A 13,277-nucleotide genomic window follows, 5' to 3' on the forward strand; every position below is an offset into this window, starting at 1 on the left:
CTCTTTTTCAGTCTTTTGCAAGGGGTAGTTCTCTGGGAGAAGGAGGGAGAGAAACATACTAGGAAATGAAGTGATATAAAAATAAATAGTATCAATAAGAATCTTTTAAAAATAGTAGATGGGTGATTCCCCAAATCTGGCAGCAAGGAATTCATAAACTTAAACTTCTGATTATTAACCTCTCTTCACTTCAATGAGTGGGGCTCCTTCCCCTCCCCACCCAGCTTCCTCTCTTAACTTCCACTCCCTCACTGAGTCACTAATCACTTCAACACACTATCAACATGCTATCAACACACCTCCACGTCCTTCCATGAGCCCCGCTCCCTTCACTGAGAGCCCATTAGTAAGCGTGAGGCATCCTTAGAAAAACAATAATTAATAAAAACAACATCCATTTCTATACCTTTTACACTTTCATGCTCTCCCCATAGTCCTCTGTGAGATGTATGGTACAAAGATGACTATCTCCATTTTACAGCCAGAGGATCAATCAAATCAACCAATGAACAAGCATTTATTAATTGCTTTCTATGTGCTAGGTGGCACAGGGGATAGAATGCCAGACTTGAAATCAGGAAGACTCATTTTCATGAGTTCAAATTTAGCCTCAGATACTTAGCTGTGTGACCCTGGGCCAGTCATTTAATGCTGTTTGCCTCTGTTTCATCATCTGTAAAATGAACTGGAGAAGCAAGTGGAAAACCACTCCAGTATCCTTGCCAAAAAAAAATCCCAAATGGGATCACAAAATGTCAGGCACAACTAAAAATTACTGAACAACAAATGTGCTAGATACCGTGTTAGGGACTGGAAATGCACAGACAAAAATGAAACTATGCTAACCTCAGGGAGCTTACATTCTTATGGAAGAGAACATATGTGCATATATAGGGGCATACGAAATAAATGCAAAGTAACCACAGAAGGGAAGGAACTCTCAGCTCTAGGGAATAGGAAAGGCTTCCTGAAGAAGGTGGCTTATGAGCTCAGTCTTGTTAGAACCCTAGCAATTACAAGAGGAAGAGACAAGAAGGACGTGCATTGAAACTGGAAGCTGGACAGTGTGAAAACTCAGAGATGGGAGAAGATGAATTAGGGAGCGTGAGGAACAAGAAGTAATATGTGAGAAAATCAGAAAGGTAGAAACTGGGCAGGTTATGGAAGACTTTAAATGTCAAGCAGAAGGGTTTAGATTTGATCCTAGAGATAGGGGGAAGGAAGGGGAAAGGAATAAGCATTTATTAGGCACCTACTTGGTGCCAAGCATTGTAAGTGATTTACAAGCATCATCTCATTTGATAATAAGATAATGGGGAACCACCAGAGTTTACTTTGGTATCTCAGTAAAAGATGGACTAGATTGTGCAGACACCTGAGCAGAGAGACCAGTTAGGAGGTTAATAGAAAGAGATGATGAGGGACTGGATCTGAGTATCGTCTACATGAGTACTAAAAAGGAGACATCATATGGAAGATGTCGAAATGTCTGGCACAGTGGGAAGAGTACTAGCCTTGGAGCCAAAAAGATCTGGGTTCAGTTCCCACCTCTGACACTAACAAGCTGTGTGACCCTGGGCAAGTCATTTAACTTCTCAAAAACTCTGTTTCCTTATCTATAAAATGAGGGGATTGAACTAGTTGGCCTCTCCAGCTCTTCATTTATGTTGTGCTTATAGAATGACAAAACTGGCAACTGATTAGATGTATGTTGAGGGGGGGAATGAAAAAGAGTTAAGTGACTTGTCCATATTCCCCCAGTTATTAGGTATCAGAGTTGGGACTAGAACACAAGCCTTGAGATGAGAAGATCAATATTCTTTCAATTACACCAGGGGAAGAAGACATGTAGGTACAAAGGAAAGGTCCAGACAAAGGGCTATGAGAAATCTGAGCAGGCAAGCTGCATATTTAGCTGGTTTACAGAAGGTGAGCAGAGATGGCTTCATTGGGAAGGCGATATCTCTGATGGTCCTTGAAGAGATGGAGGGAATTTTTAAAAGGGTGATGAAAGGAGAGGAAGAGCCCATTGAAGGCCCCAAGGAAGTCATGAATAAAGACATGATGATGGCACAAGGCAGGATGAGAACTGAGAATGGAAAGCATTCCAGTTTGGCTAGAACAGAGATTATATGGGAAAGGAAGTGATGTGAGATAAGGACAGAAGGCTAGGCTGGAACCAGATATTGGAGAACCTTGAGTTTATATTATTTGGCCAGACAATGGGAAACCACTGAAGGCTTTTTGAGATGAAGGGTGATGTAATATGATCATTGGCAATGCAAGATAGGATATGATATCTGCCAGATAGAGAGAACAAAGATACTGCAGCTCCTTCAAGAATTCAGGAAAGTAAGAAAGATGTGAGCTGGAAAGGTTGGGGAGCAGGGGGCTTCCTGGAGGAGATGAAATTTGAACTTGATTTCGCTAGTTAAAAATCTGGGAAGTTGGAAAGAACTAGGGAGGGCATTCTTTCTGGAACAGACAGAATGAAGAAAGAACTGGAAGACAGGATGAACCTGGTATATGCAGGCATTACAGAATGGGTTACAGAGTACAGTGAAGGGAGTAGTGAGAAATGAGGCTGGAAAGGTGAATAGTCTTGATTCCTAGTCTTGGAGTTTACACATTCTCTTGTGAGAAGGTCCCTAAAAGTCCTTGAGCAGGGAAGCAAGATGACAAAGGATTTATCTTTTGGCTAGGTATATCTAGGGCTAGGCTAGGGGTATCTGGATATTGGGAAAGGGGAAGAAACCAATTATAAAATATGACTTAGCTAAAGTGTGAGATACCTGGTCTGAAAATCAAATAATATGGCTCCTCTATCACTTAACAGAACTATAACTAGAGATTGTGGTACCCTTGCTAACTGCCAAGATAGGGGGAACTTATTGTTTCATCTCTCATACTGACTAAGTACTAAGCTTGATGGGAATGCTTTCTGCAATTTGGAAACTGGTACTGTCAGCACCATCTAAATTTCAGCACCCTAGAGAAAAGCCCTAGCTGTCCTGCCCAAGTTTTAACTCTATAACTTAGCATGTCCCAGAACAAACCCACATAAGGCCTTGGCAGGGACTGGAAGATTTGAGGGAACCCACCCACATTCCCAAAGAGCCTGACCTAAAGCTAGGTTCCTCCTAGTTAGCTCCTAGTTAGACAGTCTTAGAGATGAACAACGTGACAGGTGTGGTGTGACGGTTTAGAACGTTAGAATTGGGAGGGACTATAGAACACAGAATATAAAAGGTAAGAGGAACTTTGAAACAGAGAATGCAAAGCTGGAAGGGACTTGAGAATACAGAACATCAGACTAGAAAGATCCTTAGAATATAGAATGTCTGAGCTAAAAGTTGCTCAGGATGTGGGGCCGGGAGGGACCTTAGAACAGAAAATGTCAGAGCCCAGAGGAACCTTAAAACAGAGAATGTTAAAGTTAGGAGGGAGCCCTAAAATGGACAGTGTCAGACCTGGGAGGGACCTGACAGCACAGAATGGAAAACCTGAGAGGGGCCTTAGAGCAGAAAATGAAGAATTGGGAAGGGCCTTAGAAAAAGGAATGAATATCAGAGCTGGGAGGAATCTTAGAACAGAGAACGTCAGAGCTCAAGGGGTCTTAGAACATGGAATGTTAGAGCTGGAAGGAGCCTTATCTAACAGGCTAAATTCTAAGGTCCTTTCCAGCTCTGGCATCCTCAGTCAATAAGCATTTATTAATCAGCTACTATGTGCCAAGCTCTGAGAATACAAAGAGATAAAAGACAGCTTGGGCTCTTGAGAAGCTCACAGTCTAGTAGGGGGACAAACCGCAAGCTATAAACCCTAGACCACAGAACTAGGTGAGCAGCAAAGCAGAGCACAGATCTCCTGACTTCTGATCTATGGCTCTTTCTACTGTCCCAGACCTGGAAGGAACCTCAGAATTCAGAACATGGAGGAAGGGAAATGAAGGGAAAAAACATCGAACAAATCCCTGATTTTACAGTGAAGGAAACTGAGTCTTAAAGAAGGAAGGCAGGGGAGGCTAGGTGGCGCAGTGAATAGAGCATGGCCCTGGAGTCAGGAGGACCTGAGTTCAAATATGGCCTCAGACACTTAACACAAAAACTAGCCATGTGGCCTTGGGCAAGTCACTTAACCCCAATTGCCCTCCAAAAAAAAGAAAAGAAGGAAGGCAAGCATGCCATACAATACAGAGAGGGAATGACACAAACTCAGGCCTCCTGTCTGGTAGCCTGGCCCTCTTCCTACCGCACCTTGGGGTCCCCCCTGGGAACCTGCCTCAGACTTTCGGGGGGCTATATTTATTGTCCAGTTAAGCTGCCCTTCCCTCTGCAGTCTCTGAAAACCTGCCTAGGTCTGGACCCAGCCTGGAGGCAAGAGGAGCATGGGGAGGTCACACATCCATTCTCCTCCCTCTAGCTCTCTGGCATCAACTTCAGCCTCCTGAGAGGTCCCCATCTCCTTCCATCACCTCCTCCTCCTCCATACCCCTGTGCCTGGGCAGCCCCATGAAGCCACTGTCCAAGCAGAGAGGGAAGATTCCAAGGGGCCCATTGAAGAGATGAAGGGAGGAGGAGAGGAATTTGAAAAGCCACAGCGACCGGCAGAGGGACAGGTATAGACTCGAGGGCAAGATTTCACCACTTTGGGGGACAGGTTTTGTGGAAACAGCAGCATTCCTTCCCACATACACACACCAAAGACAGCAGAGTTTCCCAGCCTCCCCCAGTCTGGGGTTTAGAGACACAGGAATTTGTAGTCATGGGAGGGAAAACAGGGCAAGTCTCTGCTAAAGGGAAAATCAGCAGGATGTATTAGAAAGGGTGCTGGATTTGGGGTCAGCAACGCTGGGTTATGATCTATGTTCTGCAGCTTGTTACCTGTGCAAACTTGGGCAAATCACTTCCCCTCTGAGTCTCAGTTTCCTAAAATGTAAAATGAGGGATAAACTAGACTATCTCCAACGTCCCCTATCTAGCTCTAATTTCTTAAACTCCTATTAAATTCATGACTTTATAGGGGGAGGGCTTTCCTCTGTGAAGCCTGAGTCACTAGACACTAGAACAGACCCCCCCCCACACCTCCAATGGAGTTTCAAGGAAGAAGTCATGCTGCCCAGGATGTGGAATGACCTCACCCACCTCTCCAATACCCGACAGGCGATGAGACCACTATGACTAACCGGCTGGGCCTTGCACAAGCTTCCCAGGGTCACCTCCCCGCTGGGTGGGCACCTCTCTCCCCAGCAGCTCCCTAGAATCTTCTCCTCCCCCTGCCCTCATAGGAATATTCTCGTATGAAGTGATGGCATTTCAATTGAGATCCACCCTGCCATGGTGGAAAGGGCATAGGACTTGTAAAATGGCAGGAATCAAACTCAGCTCTCCTGACATTCATGCCTAGTACAAAACTGAATGTGAGGCAGGAGCTCAGGAAATATGTGCTGATTGGTCAATTGACTGATTTAAGACATCGCTGAAAAGGGAAGTCAGGGTGAAGGTAAAAAGTCTTGGGTGCGAGGGTGAGGATCTATGGAGGCAAAAAGCAATGGAATATCATGGATGGAGTGTTAGATTAGCACTCAGAAGACCTGGCTTCTACTGTCACTTCTGCTCTTCATCACAGTATAATTATTATTATATATTTATTATATATAATATTATATGATACAATGTGTATTATATATAATAATTATATTATTAGGGAAATTGCTTCAATAGTCTGGGCCTCAGTTTCTTCATCTGTAAAACAAGGTAGCTGACCTAGAGAGTCCCCCCACTGTCACCCCTCAGCTTGCCCTTTAAGTCCCCTACATCTCTGGTATTGTATGGTCAAAGATTCCTCCCATCTCTGACAGTTCGAGTTCTAAGGTCCTTTGCAGTTCTGGACAGGATAAATTGGGAATAATCAACAGAGGGAAGGAACTATGAAATTCTCTAAGGTTCTGACTTTATAAGTTCTAAGGTTCCTTCCAGCTCCGATATTCTGTGTCCTAATGTCACCTCCCTTAGTCTCTCCTTCCTGCCAGCTCACATAATATTTTCTTAAGATTACCTACATTCTCTGTCCTGAGGTTCCTCCCAGCTTTGATGTTCTAATTTCTAAGGTTCTTTCCAACTCTGATATTCTTTTTTGTATGTTCTAAGGTCCCTTTGGCTCTGCCCTGCCATGTTCTCTCCTCTTCTGGGGTAAGCTCTGTTCTCCACAGACTCACATGGCCAAGCGGCTTGGGCAGACATTTAAGGAATAATTAAAGGGAGCCCTGGTGTATGGCTTGACTGCCCACAGTGAGCTCTGGGGATGGAATAATGGTTCACAAATATTTGAGGTGTATAAACACCCTGGGGGAGGAGGAAGGAATGAGTTTTGAGGGAGGTAGGGAGGAAAAACTAACAGTAAGAAACCACCAAGAGAAACATCTTGAACTTCATGGGGTACTTACAGCAGGTCTGACCCAGGTACTGGGCCTGAAAGGACTGACCTCAGAAAGAGGAAAAAATATTGAACTTAGGAGACCTTGGTTTGAATCATCAATTCTGGTACTTTATATCTACGTGACCATGGACAAATCACTTTACTTATCTGGGCCTAAGTTTACTCATTTGTAAATTAGGGAATGTACTAGTGATCTCTCTGGTTTACTTTAGCACTAACATTCTAAGAGCCTTTCTTTCCCTGGGAGTCCTCTAGGTAGATGTAGGTGTGGTCAGAGGCAACTTGATAGTGCAACATTGGGCATAGAGTCAGGAAGCCCTGAGTTCAAATGTGGCCTCAGACATTTACTGCATGTGTGACCCTGAGCAAATCACTTAGTCTTTATTTGCTTCAGTTTCCTCCACTAGAAATGAGGATAATAATATCTAACTCATGACAACTGTTCAGATGTGGAAGACAGTAATCACACCCTCTGCCAAGCCTTCTCTACTACAACTTAAATGTTAGGTTGAGTGGAAGGGCCCCAGTGAAATGGGGCGGGGTGGGGGGGAGTCCCTTGTTTCGGGATGGAGACACATCCCAACCACCACACCCAAGGTCCACAGGTAGAGAGAGCAGGATGGAGGAATACTAGTTGCTCTTTCCCCAGGAGATTTGGATGGCCTAGACTAGTCTGCCACCTATTGGTTATACATTGGAAAAGCAACTGGTCCCCAGAAGTGGCCTCCCTGGACTATGAAGGCTCTATAGCGTACCAAAGGTGTTATGAGTGGTTACTTCAAGCTTTATGGATTTTTCTCATTGCCCAAACTTTGATGACCAAAGCTTGGGGTGGGGAGTTGGTGAGGTTCATGGTGGAAATATTCATATAGCTTTCATATATTCTCCTTATGACAATCCTGAGAGATGGGGATGACTGTCTCCATTTTACAGATGAGGTAGCTGAGGATCAGTGATAGAAAATGGTTTCCCCAAGTTCACATACCTAGAAAGGGTCAGAGAGAGACGTGGGGAAAGGAAGAGCTGGCTTCTCCTTCACAGACTCATAGGGTCCTAGGATCCCAGAGTTAGAACAAACCTCAGAGGCCAGTCACCCAGCACAAGACTTTACAAACTTTCTGATGGGGATTATCTGTATTCTACTTGGATACCAATAGTGATGGAGACTTCATCCTCCAGAAACAACAAACACCATTGTCGGACAGCTCCTATTAGTGGGAAGTGCTTCCTTCTATTGCTATGGGACCTTGGATACCACTGAGTCCAAATATCTCCCTTTACAGATGAGGTGCTCAGTGACTTGTCCTGTGTCACACAACTAGGAATTTGAACCCAGGTCTTACTTACTTAAAGACCAGGATCCTATCTACTACACCATGTTGTCTCTCAATCAACAAGCATTGATTAAACACCAACTATATGCTAAGTACTGTGCAAGACTTTAAAGATATAAAGACAAATGCGAGACTGTCCCTGTCCTCAAGAGGCTAACATTCTACTGAACTGAAATCAAACTCCTGTACTTAGAGTTGCTTAGTCCAATCTCTTCACTCCAAAAAAAGGAAATAGAGACTCAGAAATGGAAAGGGTCATAAAGAATTATACTGCCCCTCTTTGTTTTTGGTTCTGTCTTTTGGAGCCAATAGCCTTCTTCAGGATAGTACTTCAAACACTGAAACGCAATATTAAGTCTTCCAGAGTCTTCTCTTCTCTTCTCCAGACTATCCTTCCCTATTTCTTAATGTTTGAAAGTTCCCTCTGGTCACCCTCCTCAGGATACCCTCTAGCTTGTTACCATCCCCCCACCTTAGTCTCTGCCATTATGGCTCAATCTCTACCATCAACACTTTATTCCATCTACCCTCTAAACTTTTAAAATGAGACATTCTTACCACCCCCCTCCAGGAGATGTTATAAATTAAATCTTATCAGTTACATAAATTTCTTTTTGTGTGTGTGGTATTTTTTAAATTTATTTTTAGTTTTCAACATTCATTTCCCAAAGATTTTGAGTTACAGATTCCCATATTTCCCCTACCCCCCACCTGAAGACAGCAAGCATACTGAATACCCCTTCTCTCAATCTTCCCTCTCTTATGTCCCCCAACACTCCCCTTACTTTCTTGTAGGGTAAGATGGATTTCTATACCCCATTGCTTATATATCTTATTTTCCAGTTGCACAGTTACATAAATTTCAATGTGAATGAGTATATTAACGTCTTTCCCAGTGTTGAGTCTAACAAGAATAGGGAGGGAGGAATTGTGGTTATTATCTGACTGCCATTAAAATAATAACTGTCATTTCTATAAGGCTTTACATTTACAAAGCATTTTCCTCAGGATGAGCTTGAAATAGAAACAAATAGAGTATTATCCCCAATTTAAAAAAGGGAAAGTTAAGCCCCAAAGAAGTTAAATAACTTGCTGAGGTCAACTCAACTACACAGGACTCAAACCCAGATCCTCTAACTTCAAGGCTCCTTCCATATCCTCCTGCCAAATCATAAAATGCAGACAGATAGGTAGAAAGATAGATAGATAGATAGATAGATAGATAGATAGATAGATAGATAGATAGATAGATAGATAGATAGATAGATAGATAGATAGATAGATAGATAGATAGATAGATGAAAAAATAAGAAAATTAATGGATGGATGGATGGATGGATGGATGGATGGATGGATGGATGGATGGATGGATGGATGGATGGATGGATAAAGATTATAAATCTCCATTTAAATTTCCCCATGCTGGCTTTGAAACTCACTATTTATAATGACCCTGGGAAAGTCATTTCCCTTTTCTGGGCCTTTTCCTCTCATTTGTGAAATAAGGCTTAATGAATGTTAAGATCCCATGTAACTCTGACATCCTGTGATTCCATGATCTTATGATTCACCTACTTGACAAATCTGCTGCCCAAAAACCAGCCCTATATCCTGTCCCGTGTGTAGTCTGAGGCCAAGCTTCATTCAGACTCCCAGACAGTCCCTGTGGCTTGGCTACCAGCCTACATATGAGGTTTCCTGGGCGGGACACACCGTTGGGGTTGATGAGTGAGCAGGAGAAGGCCCCTTTCAAAGATCTCCTACTGCCCTGGGTCCCAAAGAGAGCCCATAATCTAGACCCGTCTTTACCCTGGAATTTGGGGGCTTCTCTGGACTAAGGTTAGAAGGAAAAAGATATACAAGGAACAGTTTGCCTCTGAGTTTCCTCGAAAGATGAAAAAGCCAAGCCTGCAGGGCCAGACCCTAGGGGTTGTAGATCTGAAAAGACAGTCTGTTGGGAGGCCTGAGTGAGAGCAACCACAGGAAAGTACACAAAGGTAGAGAGAGGGCAGCCAGCAGGGACAGAGGCATCACTGCTCTTTGGGTAGGAAAGATGGCGTCTGCCTGGGCACTGTCAAAGAATCCACAAGCCAAAAATGTCAACTCTCAAAGGGACCTTAGAACCCAGAAGGGTAAAGATGGAAGGGATCTTAGAAATGGAGGCAGTGGGTGGTACAGAGAAAAGGGTGCTAGTCAGAAGACCTACTTTTGAATTCCGATTTGGCCATTTACTTCCTGTGTGGCACAGAGCAAGTCACTTGAACTCCTTGGGGCTCAGTTCCTTATCTATAAAAATGAAGGGGTTGATTAGCTGGCCTCTACAGTCTCTTTCAGATGTAAATCCATGACCCCATGAACATAGAATGTCAGAGAGAAAAGGGACCTTAGAACAAAAATTTGAGAGCAGGAAAGTGCGTTAGAACACAGATTCTACACGATGAGAAATGGAAAGGTAATGAAACCTCAGGGACACTGCACATTGGGGAGGGCACATCCAAAATGACAGGAAAGTACACAGGGGTGAAGGTGAAACATAGACTCTTAGAAATAGAAGGAACCTTAGAACACAGAGTATCAGAGCAGGGAGGGCCCTTAGAATATCATCAGATCAGGCAGAAGAAGCCTTGGAACAAGGAATGTCAAAACTGGGAGGGGCCTCAGAACACAGAATGTTGGAGCTGGAAGGACAGGAACTGGGAATGCAGAAATCATCCTTCCTCTCATTTTATGGAGAGGTCCAGAGTGGGGAAAGACTTGCCTAGTGTTACCCAGCTTGGATTTAAACTCAGACCTGCCAACAGTATTGCTAGTGACATGTAGCTGCCTCTGAGATGGGACTGAAGTCATCCAACAGTCTGTCAGTGAGATGTTCTCTTTGAAATGTCTGCTATGTGCCCAGCTGCATGCTGGGGTGAGGATCAGGAGTGGGGGGAGCAGGGTCCCTATTTAGGTTCTCCCCAGGCAGATGCCTCATACAGAAAACATGATCTGAGGGAAGCATGAAAATAAATAGTCAGTGTTTTTCTTTACTTCCCATCTGCCCAAGATTATCTTCTGAACAATGAAATTTCACACATGGAAGGTCACTGGATCCCGTGCAAATCCTTCCTAGTGAGTGGACCTCAGATTGCCTACCTGTAAAGAGAATGTGTGTGACTGTGTATGTGCGTGTGTGTGAGGGGGTGGGGGAGGACTAGATCATTCCTAGAGTCCCTTCCAGTTCTGACATGTTATAACTCGCCTCCTACAGCATAAGTTAGTCCAAGGTCAGACATGAACCATAAAATGTCAGAGACAGAACGAAACCTAAAAGCCCAATTCTCCCTCATTTAAAGAGGGGAAAACTGAGGCCCAGAATGGGGAAATGACTTGCCTAAGGTCCCACAGGGAGTTTGAGTTAGTTTTGGGGCTTGAATTTGAGTTTCTTGATACCCCGTAAAGTATGCTTTTAGCTCAGCAGAGACTTGTAGTTTGATTATAAGAGCAGAAGTGTGATGAGGTCCAAGAATGTGTCCATTCTTTGAAATGTGACCATTTCTACTGCTTCTGTGTTTGTGGCCTGAAAGAACGTTCAGCCTCAGTTTCCTCTTCTCTAAAATAACACAGTTGGGCTAGATGATTTCTAAAAGCCTTTCCAAGTCAAATAATCTATGTGCCCATGAGGCAAGTGGGACAGGTATTATTATCCCCATTTTCAGAAGAGATAGCAGAGTTTCAGAGGGAGAGTGATTTGCCCTATATTACAAAGCTAAGGCCTTAGTTTCTTTCTAAAATGGGGGAGAGAGGTAGTGGAGAGGGAAATAATTGTGTACATCCTATCTCCCAGGGCTGTTGCAAAACGCTTTTTAACAGAAAGTTCTGAAAAAACAAGGACTTGTTCTTGTTGCTAAGAATGAGACAGGTATGAGCATCATTGATTCAGTGAGCAATGAGGAAAGTGTCCTGCACACTGTTCAAATACCTTAAAACGTGAATTCTGCCCATTGGAAAATGGGAGGGAGCCAGGAGGCCCATTGGAAAGTGAGTTTCCTTCCCCACCCCCCCTCTGGGGCCAGTGAATATTTATGTACTGTCGGAGAGGCCAGGAGAAGGTTACAGGCACAGAGCTGCAGGGAATGGGAATCCAGCTGTTGGCCTCTGCATGCCCTGAGTAAGCCTCCTCTCAGGTTTTCTCCCCTCCAGAGTCAAGAGTGCTGAAAAGTACAGTCCCTGGCCTTCACCTGCAACTCAGGTGCTATGTCAACAACTGATTAGGGCCCTCGAGGCAGCCCAGGGTAACACCTCATTGCTGACCAGGAACTCTGTCTTTGCCAGCATGAAAGGCAGTATGGGAAAAACAAACAAACAAACCAATAACCCAGGTTATGGAATTAGGATAGCTGGGTTGCTATCTTACCTAGTTCTGTTGCTGACTATTGCTGACCTTCTGACTAATCAACTGTCCTATGTGAATCTGTTCTCTCTCCTATAAAATGGGAGAACTGACCCCTGTCCTGAACTCAATACATATTAACTTTCGGGGCAGCTAGGTGGTGCAGTGAATAGAGCACCGGCCCTGAAGTCAGGAGGACCTGAGTTCAAATATGACCTCAGACACTTAATACTTACTAGCCCGTGTGACCTTGGGCAAGTCACTTAACCCCAGATGTCCCTCCCCCAAAAGAGCAAAAAAGAAAAAAAAAGAATATTAACTTTCTACTATGCACAGGACCCTGTGCTCAATCCTGGGTATACTAAGATGAGATGACCCAGACCCAGTCTTTCCTTCAAGGATCTAATACTCTTCTTACCTTAAAGGGCTGTAGTGGGAAGAAAAAGACACTTTGTAGATAGCAAAATTGTTAGAGAAATGGGATGTGTTGTTGTTTTCATTATTATTATCATCAAAGAATTTGAAAGAGCTGGTCATTCTTTAAAGAGAGGAGGAGGCCACTCTCAGCATTTTCTGGCTCTGGATGATTAAGGTTTGAATTGATGGCTATTATTATTAGGGCTCCCTGGCTGCCTGAGATATGAAAGGCCCAGCCTGTGATGCCTCAGGCTTGATAAATATCCAACAAGCCTCTCTGATGGGATGCTACAGCTGAGGTCGAGGCAGAGGCAGAGGGGAGTGCTGATTCCACCTGAATCACTGTTTATCCTTATCCGTCTTTTTTATGATTGAGTAAACCTCTCTTTGTTAAATATTTTATGGGCCACAAGTACCTCATTGCATTCCAGTCCTGAGCCTGACTCGCTGGGCTGGCCTGAATTAGGTCTTTGTTGTTGTTCAGTCATTTTGCAGACACATCCAACTGTCCATGGCCCCATTTGGGATTTTCTTGGCAGAGATAGTGGAGTAGTTTGCCATTTCATTCTCTAGCTCATTTTACAGATGAGGAAACTGAGGCAAACAGGGTTAAGTGACATGCCCAGGGTCACAGGGACTCAACAGAACATCCCATCCAATCCATACCTGAACCAGAACCTCCTCTACAGCAACCCTGACAAAGAATCATCCAGCCA

The sequence above is a fragment of the Petaurus breviceps genome, unplaced genomic scaffold, assembly GCF_028583685.1.
Source record: "Petaurus breviceps papuanus isolate PSGF00001 unplaced genomic scaffold, PetGlider_PUasm1.0 90823, whole genome shotgun sequence".
Lineage (NCBI taxonomy): Eukaryota > Metazoa > Chordata > Mammalia > Diprotodontia > Petauridae > Petaurus > Petaurus breviceps.